Below are 22,471 nucleotides of genomic sequence, written 5' to 3'. Positions count from 1 at the left end.
TCATTTATAAATACTCTAATGTTAAGTGAAAAAGGCAGAACTTAAAACTATAGTTTAACTCTATGAAATATATATATTCATATATATATGTATACACATAGAAAAAAATGTCAAGAAGGAAACATTCAGTGGTTATCTCCACCATTAGATTTTCCTCTTTATACTGTTATTCAATAAAGAAAATAATTCAGAGATTTTTAAAGTAGTATAAATTTTGTAAATTGAAAAATAACTACTGCCACCCAGTTCTAACTACTGAATAAGAATAATAGATGAGAAGAGCTTCGAAGAATAACTGAGTAACTATATAAGGACTCTCCATTTGTCCCTCTGGGATCTGTCACAAAGGAATTCATTTCCTATATTAGAAAAGTCTTTTCTTTTAAGGTGACTAAGATGTTAAACTCCCTGACAAAAGATCTCCTTTGATTTTCTCACTTCCCAGTTTCCCAGGAAATGAATGAGGAAAGTGAAGAGCACTATGTGATTTATTCTCTGGAGAACCTGTTTGTGCATCCATATAAGGAGCTGTAATATATCAGTTTTTTTGAAGGAATTGGCAGCATAATGCACTGGAGTAGAAAGTTAAAGAGGACCTGGAGTCCAAAGTCAAGTTTTGTTTAGGACAACCACCAGCTCTATGATTGTGGCTAATGAGATAAATCGCCTAATTTGGTGTCTTTCTTTATAAAATGGGGGAGTGGGGATGGGATAATCTCTATTTCCTTTCAGGGCTAAAGTTTTATGATGTTACTTTTCGGGTTTTGGGGTGGTTTTTGTTTGTTTTTGCCCATATACAAAGCTAATACCTAATAATCTTAGGTATTAGCTAAGGTATTAGCTAAAATTAGGTATTAGCTAAAATTAGGTATTAGCTAAAATTAGCACAATAAATGTCTTGAATGATCATTAGATTATCTTTTTCAGTAGTCAAGTCTAAGAGGCTTAATCTTTCTCCACAATCTCTGAAAAGGGTTTAATTAGTATTAGAGAATAAACCAAAATAGTATCTCTACTGAAATACCATCTTATTCTTAGGCACTGCTGTACCACTCAGAACAAGTTACTCAATCCAAGCACTGGTCAGTATTTAGCCGTGTAGTTTCATTATTTAGCAATACACAGATTTTTTTTTTTTTTTTAAGTCTAGAAGAGGAGGGAAGAACAAGTTATTCAGCAAATCTCTGAATGAAATACACTGGAGACCTCGGACAGCCCTTCTAAAAATAACCTTTTTCAGAGGGGCCAGAGATAAAAATTCAAGTTCAAGTTGCCTCATATTATTTAACTGAGCCAGGAGAGAAAAGATCTCTAAATAGAAGCCAGACCCCTACCTCTTACACACTTGATGTGCAATATTTTCTCTGCCCCTTGACCTACTTTATTCTGGGTAACTCAAATAAAATATAGCTCAGTTTTATATTTTTGTTAAGCCTCTTTTAAAAGTATGGGGTTAACTGCAATGCATCTAATTGACAAAGGATTCATTTCCAGAATATATTAAGACATAGAAAAAATTAATAAGAAAAAGTCAAAGGACGAGTAAAAAAATTAGCTAAGAATATGGCAAGCAATTCATAAAAAGAGTAAGCCTTAATGACTAAACATTTAAAAGATATTAAGCTTCACTATTATGAGAGAAATGTAAACTGAAACCTCAGTGAGATACTATTTCATACCCATAAAGACTAATAAAAATATTAAATTGAATAATATCAAGTGTTGATAAAGATTTGGAGCAATGGGAATATAATTAGTACACCCACATTGGAAAACAATTTGGCATTGTCTAGTAAATTGAAAGCTATCCATAGCCCAAGACCCAGCAATTCTACTCCCAGGTATACTTCAGGAAGATTTTTGTTCAGTAATTTCAAATATACAGAATGGCAACAATAGTCCACTTCACCCAGATTTACTAATTACCAACATTTTGACACGTTTGCTTTATTGTTCTATCTCTATATGTATAAACAGATCCTTTTTTTCTGAAATACTTGAAAATAAATTACAAACATCATATCCTTTACCCCCAGAGAATATCTCACCAGAGATTTCCTTAGGACACAGAACTTCACTTATTTAATCACAGTACAATGATCAAAATTAGGAAAATGTCAGTAATTGACAAAACTGTAATACTAGTATCAGGATTGGTGACATTGAACTTATTCAGATTTTGACAATTAACCCAATAGTATCCTCCATAGGATTTTTTTCTGGTCCAGGATTCAATCCAGGGTCATACATTAATTACATTTATAGATCAAGTCTCTTTAGTCTTTATAATATACAAAGGTTCCTCAGCCTTTCCTTGCTTTTCAAGATATTGGCATTATTTAAGAGTACAAGCCATTTATTTTGTCTCTTAATTTGAGTTAATTTGATGTCTCTTCATTATTAGAGGCAAGCTATATATACTTTTGACAGAAATAGTATGTAAGTGATGTTACATCCTTCTCAGTGCATCACATCGGGAGGCACGTGATGTCAGTCCCATGATTGGTGACACTGAACTCTGATCACTTGGTTTAAGGTAGTTAGTGCTTACCAGGTTTCTCCACTGTAAAGTTAGTGCTTTTCTCTTTTTGATTAATAAGTAGATACTTATTATCTACAACTATCTATAAAGGGGAGATGCTTTGAGATATGGAAATATCCTGCTCCTCAAACTTTTCACCCAATGGTATTAGGAACTATTGATTTTTGCCTGAATAAAGTGGGACTGTGTGTGTGTCTTTTAAAATAATATTTTATCACTCCTTCATTCCTTCCTCATTTATTATTTTGCATTCCTTAAGGAAGATCTTTTTCCCTTGTACTCTAGATTCTTATAAAATTGTGCACAAGTAGACATATATAAGAACATTTTGCTACATTGTTTGCAATAGCAAATTAATATAATCAAGTTAAAGATTCATTAGATAGCTGGACATATAACAATACATGCAAATATTGAATCATTATGTTGTACACTGACTAATTATGTTTATATCAATTATGTCTCAAATAATAAAAGGCAGCTCATATGAAAAAAGATGGATATAGATAGTGCATACTACACAGGAGTTAAAAGAAATTAACTAGAACATTTATCAACTTAGATAATTTGTAAACATCAGAATGAACAAACAACTCAGAATGATATATGAAAGGTGGTATTTTTACAGAGTTTGAATAATGCAAAACAATAAATACTATGTATTGTTTAAGGATACACACTTGTTTAGGGAAAGTGTGAAAATATGTACAAAAACAATAAACATCAAAATCAGAGTAATAGTTTGAGGGGTTGGCAGGGAAATGGAATCAGGGACGAATACACAGGAGAATTTGATTGTTTCTGTCCAGTTTTATTTATTAAATTAAGGGGTGGGCAGCCAGATGGCTCAGTTGGTTAAAGCGTGAGCTCTGAACAATAGGGTTGCCGGTTCAATTCCCACAAGCACCAGTGAGCTGCGCCCTCTACAACTAGATTGAAGACAATGAGCTGCTGCTGCTGCACTTCCGGAGGGGTGGCTGATGGCTCAGTTGGTTAGAGCTCGAGCTCTCAACAAGGTTGCCGGTTCAATTACATGGGATGGTGGGCTGCACCCCCGCAACTAAAGATTGAAAACAGCAACTGGACTTAGAGCTGAACTGTGCCCTCCACAACTAGATTGAAGGACAATGACTTGGAGCTGATGGGCCCTGGAGAAACACACTGTTTCCCAATATTTCCCAATAAAATTTATTTAAAAAAAAAAAAACCAAGGGGTAGCTACGCATGTGCTATAACAAAATAAATAAATAAATAAATAAATAAATAAATAAATAAATAAATAAATAAATAAATTACACGGAACTGAAAGTTGCCCCAAAGATGTAGATCTCTGTTGTAAGAAAGCAGGTACCATCTTAAGAGCTCTTTAATAAGGCATACAAAAATCTGAAAACAGGTATTATTATAAAATTAGATGTCAAAAGCAACACTACTGACTATATAATGTTACTTCCTTCCTGAAATATATTGACTACTGAGGGTCAAACTGACTGATTCAATTCACCCTAAGTATAAACTTCTGATAGAAAACAAACATTCAATTCAATCACCATATACAGGACATACACCATGTTTTAGGCATCAAAGTGCAGGTTAGAAAGAGAGGAAATATTTCTTTTGGCCCCAAGAAATGTTCATAAGTGGCCAACAGTATTCAAAATGTAGATATAAATACATATCAGATTTAACTAGCACAGACACATTTTGATATTGGTTTTTATTGTCTTTAAGGAAACCCAATTATTAGCAGTAAATTAATCATGATCCTTCAGAGCAATCCACAGTTCTTAAATTGGTAAAATCCTGATTCTAGGAAATATTTCCTTTTGTTTCACAAGTCAGCTTAAAAAAGTAAAGCCATAATAAACATTTGAACTCTGTCCTTATACCAAATGCTCTGGCCAACACGACAAGGTCCATGCTTGGATGAAAATAAAATTAGAACAACCATCTCTATCTAATGCAAGAGATTAATTGCACAAGCTGCCCTGTGCCCCTGTGCCTTTAGCAAGTCACTGGTACATAAATAATACCAGCTATAAAAGTCCTGTTAAAAGAAATGGAGACTGAAGTTAAAACCATCTCAAATATAATTAACTCTAAATTAGCTGAGTGAACTCTGGGAGTAACTGCCCATTTATAAATCACACTAGTTTTTCCATACTCCAGTTATAAAAGCATGCTTTCTAGGTCAGCAATTAGGGAAAATCAGGGCCCACTACAGACCCAAAGTGGATATAATAGGCATATACAGAAGTTGCTCCTTAACCTACCAATGGGTTATATTCTAAAAGTCAAAAGCTCAGAGATCAAAATACACTCTCTCATGGAAACTTTGTTTGAAGTAGTCTGTTTGAGTCTGTGGGAATCGAACCAGCAACCCTGTTGTTCAGAGCTCACACTCTAACCAACTGAGCCATCCGGCCAGCCTCCCTACCTAATTTTTAATTAAGTGATTGGTCAGGGGGAGTTCATCTGTCCCAGAACCTGCTCTTGATTGTGAGGGCCTTATCCTGCCATGAGGAGCTCTACGGACGGAGTCTGGTCCTTTGCATGGAAGCCAGGCCTACATTCTTCCCTCTCATGCCCCAATTACCTTTTTTATCCATACATGTGTTTGGCTGGATTAAAGAAGAGGCCAAGGTAAAATAGTTGTAAAAATAAATTATATGGTGCTGGGGGCTGGGATTAAAGAAGAGAAATATTCAACACCAAGCTCTGGAGACAAGACCCATATTTAAGCAATTACTTAGTTGTAAATAGTTAAAGATTGGAAGGTCTTTATACAATTCCAATAAGCCAGAGCCAAGGACAGATCCCTGAAACATAAATAATTAAAGATCGGAAGGTTTTTAAACAATTCCAATAAGCCAGAGCCAAGGACAGATCCCTGAAACATAGCACCAATCTCTGTCCGCATTCTTCTCCAATTCATCACCACACATATTACGACATTAATCAGTACATCAACTACATAGTCACCCACTACACAGGTTTCCAGTCCACCTTTTGCCACAGTCATTTAGCTCTAACACTGCAAGGCTAAGCTCTCGATATACTACCGGTATATCCAAAAACTTGCCTGGGCCATTAGTCAAGTTACAATTTCTAGCATATAAATTAGGTGATCTGACTATGCTTATGTCACAATGAATCCTTTGTGTTCCTAATTACCACTGTTTTCCTTCCTATGTACTTTTTAAAAATCCATTTTATTGTTATTAACTTAATTAAGTGTGATAATGGCATCAGGGTTGTGTTTTTTAAAAGTCAATTTTTTGAGATGCACATTGAAGTACTTACAGTAAAATGACATAATATCTAGAATTAACTTTAAGATACTTCCATGAGAGGCCATACATGAACGTGAGAATATGCTGTTTCTAATTGCTTACTTGTATTCTCTAATTTTCTACATTGCTCACATACTGCATCTGTCATTAAAACTTTAATTTAAAAAATACTTCCACAAAGGTAAAACTGAAAAAAGGATACATGAAGCAAATTCTTGTTGAATTTGGGGGATGGGTATAAGGTGATTAACTGTACTCTTCTCTTTACTTTTAAAAAATGAATGCTATTTTTTTAAAAAATTTATTTAAGAAATTCATTTGAAAAGTTAATTTAGTTGGGAATCATTTTCTTCATCTAAATCAGAAACATTCATTCATTCAGTCAGTCTGTCATTCAGTCACCAGGCCAAGCACTAAAATATAAGGGAGGGAGGAAAAAGGAGTTGAAACAATTTGGTAGTTCTCAAGCATGGCTACATATCAGAATATTTTTGAAATCTATAAAAATATAGATATCAGGGCCCAATTGCTTAACTAAAATATCAACTACATTTTAAAATATATATATGAATGGTAAAATACATCAGAATATTAGGTCTTTTCTGGGTAATGCAATTTCATATGGGTGACTTTTAATTTTCTTATTTATACTTCTGCAAACTCTAATTTTTCAATAAAGCATATGTATTATTTTACATAGTAAGAAAAATGTACTTAAAATGCTATTTTTAAAACCAATATGAGGTGTTATTACACACCCACCAGAATGGCTAAAATTAAAAAGGCCCAAAACACCAAGTGTTGAAGAGGCTCTGGAGCAAGCGAATGTAACTTGTACATGTTGCTCTGAGAGTGTACAACCATTTTGGAATGCCATTTAGTAATTTCTAACACACTTGCTTACCCTATGACCTGGTAATCCCACTTCAAGGTATGTACCCAAGAAAACAAATAGTTTCACGAGAATCTGTTCAACAATGGTCATAGGAACTTTACTCCTAATGGCTAAAAACTGGAGACAACTCAAATGTCAATCCACATAATAATGGATAAACAAATTGCTATGTATTTGTAAAAGGAATACTCCGCCGCACTTTTTTAAAATCCACTGATTCATGCAACAGCATAAAGAAATCTCATAAACATTATACTGAGGGATAAAACAGATACAAGAAAACACATACTGTATGATTCCATTTATGTGAATTTCAAAGATAGGAAAAACTAACCAATCATGACAGAAATGAGAAGAGAGGTTACAATAGGGACTGAGGGATGTGTGATATACATTGAGCAGAAGCTTGAGAGAACTTTAAGATTATGGATATGTTCTTTAGCTGGATCTGGGTGGTGTTCACATAGGTTTATAATATGCCAAACTTCACACAGTTGTGCATTTTAATGTATGTAAACTATGCCACAATTTTTAAATATCAGAAAAATATTGCTTTTAAAAATCTCCCCCAATTTCTAGTTATAATCCCACTTAGAGGCTCTAGCCAACCTTCCTGTGAATATTTTTAAATCTTCCTTCCTAAACTAGAAACCAGTTGACATTTACTGAATGTTTCCTGATGCCAGACTGACTGTTAAACCCTTGACATATATACTTGTGTAATCCCCATAATCCTATTATCACATTTACAGATAAGGAAACAGGCTCCAGGGGTAGAGTCATTTGCCCAGGGCCACAAAGAAAATTAACAACAGAGCCAGGATTTGAAACTAAGTCTGGCTGTGACTCCAAAACTAAATGCTTCCTCATATCCTAAAGCCTCAAATCCCATGTCACTCTATCCAACACTTGCCCTTGGACAACCCCCAAATAACTCAGGTCTTTCCCATCAGTTCCACATCAGCTCCCATTCTTCCTTGCTAAACAGAAAGCACTAAATAGTAGATCTTCCTAGTATTTCTCTTACCTTTGAGGGAAGATATGGAACTTTAATTGATGCAGGAAAACTTACATGTGGTCTCCATCTATCATTAATCTGTACATGTACTTGTCATTAATTGACTTAGGCTTGATCATTCTTCCCAGAAAACTGTAACTCAAGTCACTATATATGTATATTTTACCAGGGCAAGAATCTTTTTTTCTCATTTTATTGAGATATAATTGACATATAATACTGTTTTAGTTTTAGGTGTACAATACAATGATTTGATATATGTATACATTGCCAAATGGTCACCACAGTAAGTTTAGTTAACGTCCATCACCTTACAGAGTTACAACTTTTTCCTGTGGGAAGAATGTTTAAGATCTACTCTCTTAGCAACTTCCAAATATATAAAACAGTATCATTAACTGTAGTCACCATGTTGCACATTACATCGCCAGGACTTGTTAATCTTACAACTGGAATTTCACCCATTTCTCTGACACCCCCACCCCCACCCCCTGCTTCTGGCAACCACCAATCTATTCTTTGTTTCTGTGAGTTTGGCTTTTTTTTAGATTCCACACAGAAATGAGACCACATATTTGTCTTTCTCTGTCTGACTGACTTAGCATAATATGGGGCAGGAATCTTTTACAGCTTAGAACCCATCTGATTTCCATTTGGTAAGGTCTCTGGGCCTTCCCACAATAAGCCTAATAAAAAACAGCCGGTCCACTCAATGTTCTCCCAGTTCTGTAGTCCAGCCAAATCTGAGTTCTCCGAGGAGGCTGTTCTGTCCAATTTATGACTCTGCAACCTCAGCACACAGATATCCTGCTAGTGCCTTACTCTTCCAAGGCCTCTCTGAGACAGAAGCAGCTTCCTCATGCATCTTGCAGGTTACTCAAGGTTTAGAAAGGATAATCACTCTTGATGCTTTGTTATTATTGCTGTTAAGAAATATTCTAAAACCTTCTGCCTCTTGTTGATCTTCATTAACCTGGACCACCACCCAGCCAAAGTTTGTAGAAAACAACCTCTATCTCTTTTGAACGCAAAGGCTGAGAAACCCTGCTACGTCCTCAGCCATGACTCCAGGTTTGAGTTCAAGTCTCTGAGCCAAAGATAGATTGATCATGACGCTAATAAGGTTCAGCTTCAGTCTCCTCACCTGCACGGCCCCTTCCAAGGTCACGCACTAATTTTGTGTATACGTTTTCTTAACGAAAGCCTCCAAATTGTACAAACTTCAGGCTCCCACACTACCTGAATCTGCCTGTACCTCTGAATCTCATTAATATTCTGTTGCTACAAGCAACAGATCTATGTTAAACTATTCACCTTACAAATTAAAATAATTTAGAAGGAAAAATACGTAGGATGAAAGAACCAATTATTACCCATAAGTAGTAGAACATTGAGAGTTCACAGACACTATTAACATCTTTCGGCTTATTTCACCTATTATTAATTATATTTTATCTATTTGATGGCCAAATTAGCAATGTACTCATAGGAGGAATTTCTGATGGCCACATCATTTTTTTGTTGTCGTTTTTAAGGTTTGAAGTGTCTCTATTCTTGGAAGTGGGGGGATTGGAGAGGATAAGAAACAAAAAATTAGAATATAATGCACAATGAAAACAATTCACTACATAAAAGTTTCATGAGTTTCCCTGTAGCAGCAAAACTGCTTTAGAAGAACTAGATTATTACACACCATACAACAGGCCCATGAAAGAAAAAGGGGCAAAATCATGACAATTACAACTTGTCATATACACGAAATGTGCTCAAAATAAATGCTAACTTAGCATCTCCACTCGTTTTCCTAAGAGCTACTCAATCATGATTGCCTCGTTTTTTAAAAAGCATTAGAGTTATGAAACTGTTGCTCATATGAAACTACTCCTCAGTAGTTATGAAACTATTACTCATGCTCCCCACCCCACCAGTAACGTTGCCCCAGTTGGCATATTTTAAGAGTTACAATCAACTTTTTTATTTTATTTTTTTACATGAAAAGGGGTAAAGTTTACTTCAACATCTATATACCCCACTACAATCGGCCCTCCATATCTGGCATCTACAGATTCAACCAACTGTGGATCACAAATATTCGGGAAAAAATTGTTACATTGTTATTGATGTGTACTATGTATGCAGTTAGGTCTATGATGGTTGTGTCTGTACTGAACATGTATAGACTTTTTATTGTCATCATTCCCTTAACAATACAGTGTAACAGCTATTTACGCTGCATTTACATTGTATTAGGTATTGTATGTAATCTAGAGATGACTAAAAGTACACAGAAGATGTGAGTAAATTATATGCAAGTACTATGCCATTAATTTATGTGAGGGACTTGAGCATCTGAAGATTTTGGTATCTGAGGGGGTTCCTGGAACCAATCCCCCAGGGATACTGAGAGTTTACTTAATCCAACTAAGAAAAAATAAAGGTGGGAGAAAGCCCACATATAATAAAAATAAGAATTTACAAAAAAGAAATAACAAACAGAAAATTATAAAACTCCTAAGAAACAACTTCGCACAAAGTCCTGTGCAAATGAATTAAATAAAAATCTGGGGAAAATAGACAGTTTTCTACTAAAATAACTTTACTAATACTGACACCAAGAGATGAATGCTTTATAAAGATACTTTGGAACAAATGAAATAATGTGGGAAGTAAAAAAACTTTACCCAAGGGAAGAAAGTAGGTAGGTAGGTAATATACTAATCTCAAGTAAAAGGATCAATTGCAAAAAGCCTAACTCCAATTTTGGCTTCCAGCACCACATTGTAATCAGGCAATATTTAGTCCATAAATGCAAAGATGATTCAAATATTAAGCTATTAATGAACGCAATTTACCATAACTTGTCTAAGGGGAAAATACATATTCATCACCAATGATGCTGAAAATGCATGAAAAATTCAACATTCTTTTTGTTTTAATTAAAGTTTATTGAGGTGACAATGGTTAGCAAAGTTACATAAGTTTCAGGTGTACAATTCAGTAATACATCATCTATATATCACATTGTGCGTTCACCACCCAGTCAGTTCTCTTTCCATCACCATATATTTGATCCCATTTTGGTTAAAATAACAAAACAAGAATCAACAATTATTTAACATAAGATGGAGAGCTAGATCAAATCCAACATGATGCTTCCTGGGAAGATACTGAAGGCACTATAGCTCGTCCCCAACAGGAATGACAACTAGCATCACTGCCACTCAACACTGTACTGAAGTAGCAGCCAACATAATTAGACAAGTGAGAGAAATGAAGTAAAAACTAGAAAAGAAATAAAATACAAACAAAAGTTGACTAAGAAGTGATAAAACTATCACTATTTGAAATAAAATAATGGTATACCTGAAAAAAGAGAACCAAGGACATCTGAGAAAACCTACATACATTATGAGAATTCTTACTTTTATATCCTTCTACCTTACTAAAATCAAAAGTTTTCCAATATATGAACAACAATCAGTTACCAATATGATGGAAGAAGACACTCTATTTTAAAAAGCAACTGGAAATATAAATTTAAGAGGAAATGTACAAAACTTATCTGAGAAAAACTTTAAGACATCTCTGGAGGATATAAAAGAACACTTAAACAAATGGAAGGACAGAATGTCCTTGGAGAGTAAGACTCAACATAGGTAATATCAAGCCTCTCTCGGTATATTTACAAAGTTCATACAACTCCAATAAACATAGGTAGTTCTATTTCCTCTGGATCAGAAACAAGGTGAATGTCAAGATCACATGAAAAAATAAGCTGGCAAGAATAAATAAAATTTTGTAAGGGAAAAGCAAACATGAACAACTATCCCTACCAGATATTAAAACAATGCATTAAGATGTCAATAACTAAAACAACATGAAACCAGTGCATGAGAAGACAAGTAAACAAACGAACCAGAATAGAAAGTTCAGAAAGAGATCCAAACACATATATCGAAATTCAGGAAATTATTAAAGATGCACCGCAAATAAGTCTGGTGAAGATGAATGTTTTCATAGAGAGTGCTGCAACAACTGGGTAGTTATATGGGCACATACACCAGAATAAATGAATCAAAGAATTAAATGTAAAAAAATAAAACCATAAACGTAATCAAAGAAAACACTGAAGAGTCCCTTAAAATGGGCAGAGGGAAAATCTTTCTACTAGAAAACTCAAAACCCAGAAACTATAAAAAGAAAATATTGATAAATTTGACAAACATAAAAATGAAAATTATCTGCATAGGAAGAAGCATGATAAGCAAAGGAAAAAAATACAAATCACAAACTGAAAGAAATATTTGTATCTCAGTATAGACAAAAGCTTATTAATTTAACATATGAAAAGGTCTTAGAAATCAAAGAGAAATGGACAAATGGTCAAAAGACATGAGTAGATAATTCCCAGAAAAAGAAATGCCCTTCAACATGAACCGTGTACAAAGTCCCACTGTTTATAAACGAAATGCAGATTAAGACTAAACTGAGTTTCAACTTCTCACCTATCAGACTGGCACAAATCCAAAAGTTTGACATATATTTATACCACTGGTGAAGCAATGGGGACATAGCCACTTGCATACACTCTGAATGGAAGTACAAATAGTACAATCATTAATGAAGGGCAATTTGGCAATATCAATCGAAATTACAAATTCTCTTTTACAGAGCAATCCCCTATATGTCACATACATATGTGGAATTCATGTTACAGATATATGTATTTTGGCTTTTTTTTAATAGCAAAAGGTCGAGAACTACAGGTAAAAGCCACCATTTGCATTCAGAGAATACAATTTCTTATTAGTTGTTTAAAAAGAAGAAACTTTTTAAGTAATAATTCAGAAAGGACTACAGGATATATTAAAAGGGGAAAACACAAGGCTCAGAATAGTGTTTAGTGTGCGTTATCTTTGGTGTTAGCAAGTCAAGGAAATAATAAATATTTGCATTATAATACCATGTTTGTAATAGCTAACAAAACACTGGAAAGATCCATAAGAAACTAACATGGGTAGAGGTAGACAGTAACAGGGGTTGAAGCTACACTTATCAAAGCATATGTTTTTAAATTGCTACAATTTTTGAACTATGAGAATGTATTACTTATGCAAAAAACAAAAACTTTTGAAAGTGCATAAAGACGAATTTAAAATGTTCAAAAACTTGTACACAGATGTCCTTTGTGTGTTCATCTGCTAGATCTCCAAGAATCACATCGGTCTGATGGCTCAGTATGTCCTCAGAATTGTAAAGATGGAACAATGTGAAACTGTGTTATGATCACTTTCCACATGACTAGTGACACCCTTGCACTTCCAATCTTACCCCAAAATACTTAATTTCTTAAATTAGCTTTAGAAGTCCCTAATAATCCCTTATCTCATATGTGTTTACACTCATAGAAAAGCAGTTTACAGATAAAGTATTCAATGTTTCTATTTCGGAAAAGGAGTTGATAGACAACATCTATTATTCCTGGGAGAAAAATATAGCACAAAAGAATATCAGTGGGCAGAGGAATGAGGAGAAAGAGAAAACATAAAGTTAGAACTCTCCTCTTAGTTTCCATTACCTCTGCTCTTACTCTCTTTCCTGGTTGATCTCTGTGTGGTTCATTTATCTCTTCCTTCCCCTTTCCTATGATGATTTTTCTCTAGCCTTTTTAAAAGTCTTTCACTCTCTGTGAGTTCATTAAATCCACCATTTCAACTTTCACCTTCTGCAAATAACTCCCAAATGTGCATCTACTGTCCTGAGTTCTTCTCCAAGGCTCACATTTTTACACGTCTGCCTGGACACTCCAGCTCTCCACCAACCTCACTGCTCTGATTCAGGTCCCAATACCTTCCAGAATGCCTTCCTGTCTCCCATCACTACTTCCCTCAACCCCTTTCTGTCTTATCTCACTTCCCAAAGCTACCAGTTCGGTCTTCCCAAAATTTTGACATCCCTTCATCTAACAAAGTAATTTCATAGTCTGGCATTCAAAGTTTTTTAGGATTTGACTTAAAACTAAATATTCAATCTCAATTCCTTCCACCTCAACTCACCTTCACTGATCCTGGCTCCAGACACACTGAATCAGTTCTTGGGTCCTTAATATATCCTCGGCTCTCCTGCCCTCCTGCTTTTGCTTACAATTTCTTACACATGATACCCCTTTTCCTAAACTCATTCAAAACTTTTCACATCAGCAGACCTCCATTGTTTCTTTTTTGTGTTGTTTTTTTTGTTTGTTTTCCTTGAGCCCATGAACCACTGACTCCATTCATTATAAGATGCAGGGCATGTCTTAACTGATTATACGCCAATAAAATAAAAAAAAGACCAAGTTACATCAAACTTATGAAATTCTAAGTTGCTGAAATTAAATCTGGCATGTGCTATACGGCACAATGGCTGGCTTATCCTTGGGGGTAAGGGTGGAATGGCAAGGGAATGTCCTCCCTCTTTTTTTTAACCCTGAAAGGGTGGGTGGGAAGAAGTTAGTTCCTTTTGCCAATTACAAAACGCCTGTTTTTCTCTCTCCTTGCACACATACCCTTACACGAATGCTTTATTGATTAGCAACCTTGAGCACATGCTTATCGTATATAATGACAGATGAGCATCAGAGATGGAACACTGTCACACGCTGGGGTTTTGCAATGCCTGCAGCATCACACACTTGACCTCTGTGTGGAGGCTTCACGTGGGTTGCCCACTGATTGGAAAGTAAACTCTGTTTGAACATGAGTCATTGAAAATGCGGATGTTCATTCATTTGAGTACATTTGTGCCAACATCATTGCAGAGGCAGGAAGAGGAAGGGAAGTATACAAATATGCATGATACACTAATAGATGCTTAACACTAACTTAACACTAACTTAAACAAAAAGCTTACCACTCTTGGAAAAAAGGAACGTACACTTACCTTTGCAAAGACTTTTAAGTACTTTACATAGTCTACCAAGCAGGTGCATGTTATTAATTATGCAAACTCTGTACTCTGTCTGCTCTTCATATTTTTATTTTTTTTAAGGGATGGTCTCTGGAATTCATTATTAATGCCCCCTCTCTTCTTAAACCAAGAGAACGCCACTGCTTGCAAAGGGGCACCACTGCCCAGAAACCACTGTTTCCTCTTCTAACTTGAAGAAGGTTGTCATTTGCTATGAATATGCATTGTCTCCAAAGTACTTTAACTTTTTGAAAAGACCTGAAGCCAGTGTTCCTCCAAGTTGCTACCCTCTGCAAACAGTATGTTTTTCCAGATACTAAAGTAACAGGGTCAAATTATCCTACCCACAAAGTTTGTCTGTGGTGTCCCCTGCATCCTCTGGCTCCAGGGTCCAATCAGCCATATTTCTCAGGTGAAATGAGCATGTAGGTGCGGGCTGCCCAGCGCTCAGCCCCAGAGAAGCACGGAGGCAAGGCCCATCAATTGCAGAGAGAAGCACCGACACTAGACACAGTGAAGGCTCTAGCTAACAGAAAAGCAGGCCACGTCCCAGTCTTTCCTGTTGTTCACCAGGTGTCCCCAAAAGTTACAGGAGACACATGGGGTCTACTGGTTCTGGTCCCGGAGGAACCTTCAGAAAACTGAATAGGATTTCAGGGAATTAAAGTTCTTCTCTAGCCCGCCCAAGCTTCGGGAAAAACAGGGTTTTGAGGACGAGAAGCAGGGAAAACAAGCACCTGACCTAGAAAAGTTAGTGCAGAGGGTACAGAGTAGAACTTTCATTATGCTGTCTGAGGCTGGCACACAAAGGGGAAGGTCCCTACCTAAAGGTTTTGCCCACATGCAGGGCCTCCAGACATTACTGGCTTCTTCTCACCCTAACCCAAGAAAGGAAACTAACCACAAGTCCAATAGGCTCTCTCCCTTCCCTGACCAAAAAAGCCTATCTTCACCAAACATGGGACCACCACTATCTGCCCCCATATCCCCAGCCTTCTGTGTACAAAGCGCCCTGGCTCCTCCCCTTCTTGTTCAGTAGAGAATTTATGCTGCCCCAGAGCTTCACACACACACACACACACACACACACACACACACACACACAAAAGGCAGAGAAAATTGGGAAGTGCCATTACAAAACCTCTCAGAGAAAGGAGAAAATGTGAAGAGGCCTTGAAAAGTTGTTGCTTCTTTGCTGGCAGAAAAAAAGAACTGAAGACTGTTACTACTTTCTCTGCCTACAGAGCCAGTAGCCCACAAGCAGATACCATTCTTACAGAGACAAACACTACATAAAGACAGATTGAACACTGGATAGACACTCAGAATTTGTATAGGGAATTTATTACAGCCAAGATGACAAGCAAGCACTGCTAAAAAATGAAAAGACTTGTTGTATGATTTCATACCTCTCCCAGAATTCTCAACTGTCTATCCTCGTTGTCAAAAATCTCTCTCTCTGTAATCTACCTACTAGCCTGGTCCAGTTTTCTGATCATTTTTGCTAACAAGAAGTTCTTTCTTACATACAACTTAATTCTTTTACTTCAATTTAAGCCAATCTTTTTGTTCCACCTTTTATGGATATGGGAGAAAAACTTGCTGCTTCTAATAATTAACCAACTTTAATATAATTTAAGCCAATCTTTTTGTTCCATCTTTTATGGATATGGAGGAAAAAGTTTTTGTTCCTAATAATTAACCATCTTTAATATGTCATCCTTTGGTATTTTTCTAAATTCAATAATCAACCTTCACAAATCTCATTTACCACTGTATTAACCCTTTTTACAGCCTTCAGAATTACGGTAAACCTGGGCTTATCTCTGCCTGTACATTCCACCTAAACTGCTCTGCTTTTGAAGCCCTTCATAACCTATTGTTACCCTCTTGGTCAACCTCATTTCTATCTTTTGTCCCATCTGTAAACTAAGATCACTCCTCTTGCTAATTAAGCTATTTCCTTATTCCCCCAGTTCAGAAAGTCCTGTCTGAATAGATAATCTCCATCTACCTCCACATGGCCAGTTCAACACTATCCACAAAACAACACTTTCTGATGTCCCCTATCCAAATGATCTTTCACTCTACATGTTCTGACTTTTCTTTCTCAAATTAATTAAATGTATGTTTGTGGAATCCAATACCACTAACACTGTCTAGTTCTCAGTTGCCCCACAGCTATGTGAATATTGGTGATATCTCCTTAACTCAGCTAAGAGTTATGTGCATCGTTCAGCATATAACCTAGGCACATGGAAGACACTCAGTAAGTAAGCCATGGCAGAGACCAGGGTTAGTGACTCAACGCAGCTTGTCACTGTGTCAGCTGAACACACTGGTTCTGTTATGTCCTGCCGTACCATGTTAGCTTCTACTCTTTGCTTTCTACTGCCTGGTTGTCTAAAGAAATTCTGCCTCCCGCCTGTCTATTGCGGCAAGCCTTTCCTATCATGTAACCAAGCCTGGTTTTTCTATTCCATTTCAGAGCATCCTCCTTAGGTAAAGGACTTTGAATGTCATCTCTCTCTCTGATGGTGCATTCATCAAAACCATCAAGATTACTTGAAATGCTATCTCTGTTTCCTAGGTTGTTTGTAAGAACATTCAATCAATTATATTGTCCTTTCAATTATGTCAAAGTCATCAATACAACCTCAATCAATAAAACCAAATCTGTGCCAAAACCCAGTTACTCAGCAGGTTCCTCTCCTTTCAGTTAGTGATCCTCTGGTACACAGAGAAACCCTGTCTCCTCTCCAGATCAGGGGTGGTAACAAAGTTTCATCAGGAAGGCCAACTCTAAATCAGTTGGTAGTGAAAAGCTATCTGTAGGATTGTGGTAAGGAAGTCTTCTGAGGCCACATCTTGTGCAGATGTAGTTTTATTCTTTTGAGAAAAGCAGATGAGAAAAATCTACCTGCTTTTTCAAATCTACTCTCTTATTGAATCTATTCCTGGTAGTTCCCCAGAAACTTATAAAATAATCAATGCTGATTATAAAATGAGAAGATTTTAACCCCAGATGTAAATATTAATCATGGAATTAACCATGTGTTTATACTTATTTTGAAGCATAAATGTGGTAGAAGTGTAGATACCGTAATCAGTTGTCAGTCAACACTTCAGAGAAACCAACAGGCATTTAGGATAACAGGCAGAGTTTCATTTTAACAACTAATATTTTAACATCTTATTCAATATTCTGGTGACCCATATCTTGACTGACAGCCTATATTAACTTTGTTGATTTGGACATAACTAATTTGATTTAACAAGAAATCACATAACACAGAAGCATCCATAAAACTCCATCGTCAAGTGAGTCACCAATTCAATTAAAATGTGAACCTTATGGTTTAACATTTATGCATGGTGTCTTTGATTGTAATGGTAAACTAGATTTGTTTCTTCAACAAAAATGGTTCTGGTGATGTGAGATTCAAATGTTATGTATTTCCTAGTATGTGACAAAGCCAACACTCAGCGTAGAAGTTTCCGTTTGTGAAAGAGTCACCTCAGCCTTCAAAGGGAGAACTAGAAAGCACTGACCAGAGGAGCTGGTAAGGAAGACACGGTTTAGGGCGGGAGACATTGACATGATCTGAAGCAAGTTACTTGACCTTCTTCACCGGTAGTTTCCTTACCAGTAAAATGAGGATTAACAAGACCTTCCTCATGTAAATAACTTTGCACAGTGGAGTCAGTATTTAACAAATGGCGATGACGATGATTATTATTGATAGGTTCTTGTCTAGAAGGTACAAACAAATTAAGAAGCTCTGGAGTTTTGATTGGAGTTTTCTCTGGGGGGTAGGGTGGCCAGAAGGGATGTGGTGGGTGGGGAGGTTGGTTTGGGAACACTTCTAAAATAACAAGCTGGATTTTGTATTTGATGGGTCCCTGATGAGATGTCTGTTTCTCCCAACAGTAAAGAGAATGTCTCTAAGTAAACAGGGAACATATTCTTAAATTGACTGTCCTATCGTCCGATCCTATTATCTTCTCACTCTCAAAAAATCCTTAAGTATCAGTTTCACCTCCATAATTCTAAGATGTCGGTACCCTCTTCTAAACTGCTGAGGGATTTGGGACTAAGAGAGCTAAATCTCCAACAAGATCTCCAAAGGCTAGGTAGTACTGGAGATAGAAAGATTTAAAAGCTGCTTGTATAAGTTATGCTTTTAAAAAAAAAACAAAACTAATATCACAAAATAGGGATAAGGCACAGGGCATGTCATCCACTTTGTTACTGCTATGTGAAAAGAAAAACAATCTGAAAAACAAGAGAGAGTATGTTTTATGAACTTCTTAACTGGTTTCTTAAAATGGGAGCCTTCCTTTCTGTAATTTAGGGCTTAATCACCCTTCCCACCCATCACTTCACAATGCAGTTAAGCTCGTTAGTCTGATCTGACCTCTACCTTCTCCTTCCTGCCAGAACCATTCCATCCTGCTTACTCATTGTTAGCCAAAATTAAATGCTAAGTCATCTACTTTAAGAGGTTAGAGCACATAGTTATACGCAGGTCTCTAGTCCACTCTAAAGGTCCCTCCAAAACAGACAGTATATTTTCATTGGATTATGAGGCGAAATTTGAAGGAAGATTCCCTTGGCTTGCCTCCACCTTTCCTGAGGAACACACCTCCTCTCCCACCATCCCGGTTTCTCTGCTAACTGTTATTCATGCTATCATTCTCCAAACCAGCCAGCAGAAACTGCAGAAATCAAGTTCTGCTCTTTCAAGGGCCTATTCGTTAGAAAACTAAAATAAATTATGCTAATGATAGTGGAAACGAATAGATTAATGCATTATTCTCTAAGAGCAGTGGTTCACAAAGGAGTGGAAGGAGGGATGGGAGAGGGAAGAGGAGGATTTTGCCCCCCAGGATTTGGCAATGTCTAGAGACACAGTTGGTTGTCACATTAGGGGTGTGCTACTGTCATCTAGTGGGTAGAGGCCAGGGCTACTGCTACACATCTTACAATGCAAAGGACTGCTCCCCATGACAAAGAATTATTCAGCCCAAAATGTCAGTAGTGCTGAGGCTGAGAAACCTCAAGAGGTAATATATTTTGATTAACAATTCCTTCGTTCCATCGGTTTAAGTTTAAATTCCAGGCACTGGTCAGGCTGAATGGAGATGTGTTTTGGAGCAGGTAACCATCAATCACACCCATGAGACAGGTACCTACTTTCCACTCATATAAAACTAGTTCCATTCATCAGACTCTAGCTGAATGATTATTTACTCTTTTATTTGGTTGGGGTTTTTTTAATTTTTATGTTTCAAATATAATTTTAACAAAAAATATGAGAACAAAAAAGAAAAATGACATCTATTGCCATATTTGCTTCAGATATTTTTTAAAGAAAAAAATTATAGATACAATTAAAACGTATCTCCCCATTTTTCTTCTCCCTTCTAGAAGATAACCTTATCCTGCAGTATATGTAATTTTCCATTTATTTATATACTTATCTATAAATATCTACATAAACATATAGTATCTGTTTATGGTACTAAATTTGAAGTAAATATTATTATACTATACATTTTCTTTTCTCTCAACATTGCTTTACATTTGTCTGCTTTGTTCTCTTCATGTAAATCCATTTAATTCATTTTGACGCTGTACAGTACAAATAAACCAGAGTACATATTAATGTTCCTCCTGATGAATGACTGGGTTGTCTTCACACTTTCACTATTTGTGTACACTTGTAACATGTCTTCTAATATACTAAGAGTTTGGGTAGGCTTGATATCGTAGGAAAGGTGGAATTGTGGGGTTATAGTATAATAGGTCTTCAACTTTGTAGGAATTGCAAAATTGCTCTCCAAAGTGGTTGAACTAAGTTTTCATGATATTGCACTTAGAAACATAGATGACTAATCTTATGGCTTTAAAGCAAACAAGCAAAAAAATCAAATCCTTATCGTCAGAGCTATATTAAGATGTGAGGATAAAAATGTATGGCATGCTTGTGAATTTTTTCAGAATCACCTGCTATTAAGTAATTTTTGCTCCAGGAACAAAAATTATACTCCATATGTCCAATAAAGCAGTATCATTAAATAAACACATAAGCATGTTTGTGGACCATGACTGAATCTTGATTCAAACAAATCAATTATAAAAACGCTTTGAAATTGTTAAGAAAATTTTTATACAGGCTGTGTATTAGATGGTATTAAGAAATTATTAAGTTTGTTAAAGGCATAATAGCACTGTTATTCTTTTTGAAAGTCCTTTTTTTAAAATGCATGAAAGACATGAAATCTTGTATCTGAAATCTTAAATACATTAGCAAAAAATGAGGAGTGAATCAAATGTGGCAAAATCTTGACAAATGCTGGTTACATGGGGCCCATTATACTTTTTCCCTATTTTTGTATATGTTTGAAAATTGTCGTTGTCATCATCACCACCAACAGGCATAAGACTTACCAATAAAGACTAGTAAAAGCAGGTAGACATTTAGCTGTCATAAAGAAAATCTCAACCTGTAATCCTTCCATATCCCATAAATGGATTATTTTTCTCTCTACAAATAGCTAGACAAGTTCCAGTATTATATCAGTATGATAACCCCATTGATTGCATTATAGTCCATATTCTTGAGAACAGCAGATACTGATTTGTATATTCAGAGTTTACACCAAGACAATAGTACTAAATCAACTTAGCTGATCTAAACAGATTATCAGAAATGGTCTGCCCAAGATAAAAGGAGTATAGAAAAATGATAATTCCTTAAACATCTGTCACAAAATATTACCCCACATTTTCTGTGACTTCAATATTTTTGATTAATGTTGATGTAACCAGTGTTGTACAGGTATCAACATGGTTAGTTAAGTCTCACAGAAAGAATTCCAAAAGTAAAATTAAAGGGAAATGTTAGGCACCATTTTCTCTCTGAATAGGTAAAACATCAGGTGCTTCACTATAGCATTTTGTCCTGCGGGGGTTGGGTAGGAAGCGAGGTCTGGGGGGCAAGAGATATAGGGCAGAAGAGAAATTTAGCACAGGCGTCTAATTAACAGTAGGCCATGTAATCCAGAATCCTTAACATGTGGTGCCTGCAGAGGTAGGGCAATGTGGAGGGCCTGAGGAGGCAGCATGCTTTGCCCACTGCCCACAGTGCTGAGTCAGACCAGCAAAACACTCCAAATGTCAAAATGACTAAGCCACAGCCTCTATTTATTTGTATTCTTTGTGACTCACACTCCCTCGGCAAGGGCAAATGCAGGCCATTATTCATGCCTGTTGACTTTTGGTTGGTAATCATTCAAAATGTCCTAGAATCATTTTGCAATTATAGTGAAATTAATCTTGAGTCACGAAAAGGACATAATTATTAACAATTATATTAATTACAATTACAATCAAAATTACTAACTGATCAATTCTGATAGCATAATACGTCCTGGAAATCAGTCAGGTACCCAAAGATTGAGGCTGGTGGCACTTAATAGTCAAATGGTCCCTGGCACTAATTACAACAGAGTAAAATGAAAGTTGCTAAAATCTCAGTCAGACCATGTCCCAGGGTCAAAGGAGATGCATTTGTCCTATGGCTGGAGTGGTGAAAGCATAACTGATGCAAAGAAGCAAAGGAACCAATACCCTTCCCTTCACTTGTATTAGCCTTCTAGTGTAATACATCAGCTCTCCAGGAACAAAAACTAGGGTAGAGGTAATTCTATAATCTCCACTGAAGTTCAGTGCTCAGTATAAGATAGCTACTTGAAGCAGGGAAGTAGGG

At 36.2% G+C, this 22,471-nt stretch overlaps 1 protein-coding gene across 1 annotated transcript in view; it reads right to left on the bottom strand.

The window, feature by feature from the left end:
- Positions 1-22,471, bottom strand: part of GPAT3 (glycerol-3-phosphate acyltransferase 3) — a 52,109-nt gene that overhangs the window by 19,218 nt on the left and 10,420 nt on the right. The window lies entirely within an intron of this gene.

Source organism: Rhinolophus ferrumequinum, chromosome 5 (assembly GCF_004115265.2).
Source record: "Rhinolophus ferrumequinum isolate MPI-CBG mRhiFer1 chromosome 5, mRhiFer1_v1.p, whole genome shotgun sequence".
Taxonomy (NCBI): Eukaryota; Metazoa; Chordata; class Mammalia; order Chiroptera; family Rhinolophidae; genus Rhinolophus; species Rhinolophus ferrumequinum.
This window is presented reverse-complemented; position numbering and strand designations above follow the sequence as displayed.